Raw genomic sequence first — 3522 nt, 5'->3', positions numbered from 1 at the left:
TAAACAGCACAGATATATTTAGTCAGAGAATGACAGGAAAGCCGAAGCCAGAGTGTAGAGAATTCAGAAGAATTGAGTTCAGGAACATGAGAGCAAGATAAGTCGTTGCGTATATATACACAACAGCCACCTTTGGCTTTGAAATGAGTATAGAGAAAGTAGGAGGATACAGAAAAGGGTTTGCTGTCAGTTGCCTCAGACAGCTGAGTCTCCGTTAGAAAAAGAAGGTGAGGTTTAGAGGAGAGGTGATGCTCAACAGAGCAAAAGTTAGAGGAAAGGCCGCGAATATTGCAGAAATGAAGAAGAGAGTCAGACAGTGGTTCCAGGCACCTCGAGTCGTCACCGGGAGAGGGGCGGATGGTGGGGGCATTTATGGTCCCCCCTCCTGGGGACTCCGAGGCTTGGTAATGAGACGCCATAATTTTTGACTTTTGGAAAGGAAGTGTAGTGTGTACTGTGCATGTAGTTTGGTGTAGCTAGTTAGAGAAATTTGTACTGGAGAGCATGCTGGCCTACTCTCTGTGTAACTGAGACACTGAAAAAGTTCAGCAAAGGGGGATGGTCAGGAACTAGTCCTGAGGGCTGATGAAACGGGAGCTCCAGCACTCCCTGTCATCAGCTTTCCATCCACCTCGGGAGTACTGCCCTGCTCGACTGGTGCTACGGTCTACTCCTCTCATTATAAGGTCTCTTTCTCCTCTTAACCGTGTACAATGAGCCTAATTCTCTCATATACCTCTCTACTTCATCCCTCCATCTCACCGTTCGCCTTCCCTTCCCTCTCTCGCCCTCCACCTCACTCACATACACTCCCCTCGTCAGTCTCTCACTCGCCATCCTCTCCACATAGCCAAACAACCTCAGTGCCTTTCTCCTAACCCTTCCTATCACACCCACATCCACACCACAACGCTCTTTCACATCCTCATTTGTCTGTCTGTCTCTCCATGTGAGTCCACAGGCTCGTCTCAAATATCTCATTCCACAGCTCTCTCTCTTGACTTGTGTCCCTCCAACAACGTCCAAGCTTCACCTCCATACATTAGAGTTGGTATCATAATACTGTCATGTAATAACTTTTTCATTTCCATGCGCACTTCCCTGTTTCTTATCACTGCCTTCAAGGAACCAGCAACCTTTCTTCCTTGTTGTACCCTTTCAAGCACTTCACCCTCCAAACTTCCATCCTTACTCATCACACCACCCAAGTACTTGAACGTACTCACACCCACCTCACCACCACCCCCATCTACACTCCACCTCCATTACCCCCAAATCCCCGACATGACATCCCATTAAACACAGTCACCATTACTCCATACGAGTAAATCACCACCATATTTCTCTTAGCTCCTCACTAACCCCTTTATCTTGCCCCTCTGCCACCTTACATCACCATGACCCTTACGATCACCACCACAATCTCCCTCTGCATCACTGTTACCATCACCATCTTCCAGTACGTCAGTCACCACCACCTCCCCTCCACCTCGTGCAACCATACCCCCCCTTCACCGCCATGATCCTCCCCTACATCACTCACCACTACCATCTCCCCCTCCATCATTATCACCACCTTCGTCTCCCCCTCCACCACGGTCACCATCACCAGCTCCACAACTGTCACCACCCTTATCACCACCTTCGTCACTATTACCACCATGACTACAGTATCACACCCTACATCTCTATCACCACCACCATTCCCCTACATCACTAGCAGTACCACCATCTCCCTGTCTATTGCTATCATCATCACCATCTCCCCCTAAATCACTGTCACCACCAATATCTCCCCCTCCATCATTATCACCTCCACCATCTCCCCCACCATTATTATCATCACCACCATCCTCTCTCCCTCCCTCACTGTCACCATCATCATCTTCCCCTCCATCACTATCACAACTACCATCCCCTCTCCATCACTATCAGCACCACCATTTCCCCCTACATCATTGTCATCACCACCATCTCCCCACATGGCTGTCATCGTCTCCATCTTCCCCTCCTCATATTTCCACCACTTCTAACTTCCACCATCTCTAACTTCCACCGCCATTAACTTTCCCAAACTCCAGTTTCCACCACCACTACTCTCTACTACCTCTAACCTTCATCACCACTAACTTCCACCATCCTACATCATTCACGTCCACCACCATCCCCTTTCATCACCATCACTAACTTTCACCACCACCACTAACCATCACAACCACTACCACCACCATCATCCACCACCACTACCATCACCATCATCCACCACCACTACCATCACCATCATCCACCACCACTACCACCACCATCACTACCACCACCATCACTACCACCACCATCATCCACCACCATTACCATCACCACCATCCACACCACAACCACCACAATCTTCCTTCACAGTTTTCCACAACCTCTCAGTTCTCTTCAGTGTCCAGGCAGATAATGTTCCATAATGTTTCTTAACCAGAATACCTGGAAAAGTGCAGCACTCTGGACAAGTTGGCCAATGCGGACTTTACCGTGATGAACATGTTTCCTCTATAAAGATGTGTTGCCTACAAACTGGACTGGGTAAGACCTCTTGGTTCTGTCTGTCTCTGCTGGATAGCCACCTTTTACTGAACAGGATGTCCCATAGAGTTTTTTTTTTTTTTTTTTTTTTTTTTTTTTTTTTGTAAAGACTATTTTATCACTTCATGACTTTGTTTTACCATGACTATTTTACTTTTTGTTGACTACTTTTTTTTTTTATTCCATTCATATATATATATATATATATATATATATATATATATATATATATATATATATATAAAACGGCCTTACCACGTTGAGTACACCGCTTCACGTCCGATCAGCGAAGTTAAGCAACGTTGGGTCTGGTTAGTACTTGGATGGGCCTGGGAACACCAGATGCTGTTGGCGTTCTCCCTACGTGTCAAATGGGGTTGGTGGAGGATTAGTGCCCCTCCCTGTAAAAACAATTAACTCTAGGCCCTTGGCCACCCCGTTTGGGATACATGGCGTCTGGCAATGAATATATATATATATATATATATATATATAGATATAGATATATATATATATATATAATATATATATATACATATATATATATATATATATATATATATATATATATATATATATATATATATATATAAATGCTGTATTTTGGCCTCGTAACCCCAGAACTATATGTCTACTCAATGACTATTTTCTATCCTATGATTAATTTATTTCTTTAACCCCATGACTATTTTTTACTCTACGACTATTTCACTTTACATCCCAAGACAACTTTTTTTCTTTTTTTTTTCAGTTTAGGGAAGAGCTCTGTCAACATCAAACTGGACAGCTTGATTTAAAATAGTTCTACATGGATATTCTTTATATACTTTTGTACATTACAATTATCTATTCTTTAACCCCGTCACTTTGATTGTCTGTACTAAACTGTAAAAATTTTTCTTTAGGTAAACAAAAATAAAAAAAATATCATTGTACGGGAGAAAATGTAACCAT

General features: G+C 43.5%; 1 pseudogene; it reads left to right on the top strand.

Moving 5' to 3' along the window:
* Nucleotides 1-2809: 2809 nt before the first annotated feature.
* LOC145391521 (5S ribosomal RNA) lies at nucleotides 2810-2922 on the top strand (annotated as a pseudogene).
* Nucleotides 2923-3522: the final 600 nt, after the last annotated feature.

The sequence above is a fragment of the Coenobita brevimanus genome, chromosome 18 (assembly GCF_032717465.1).
Source record: "Coenobita brevimanus isolate Jiangsu-jjx chromosome 18, ASM3271746v2, whole genome shotgun sequence".
In the NCBI taxonomy this organism is placed as follows: domain Eukaryota; kingdom Metazoa; phylum Arthropoda; class Malacostraca; order Decapoda; family Coenobitidae; genus Coenobita; species Coenobita brevimanus.
This window is presented reverse-complemented; position numbering and strand designations above follow the sequence as displayed.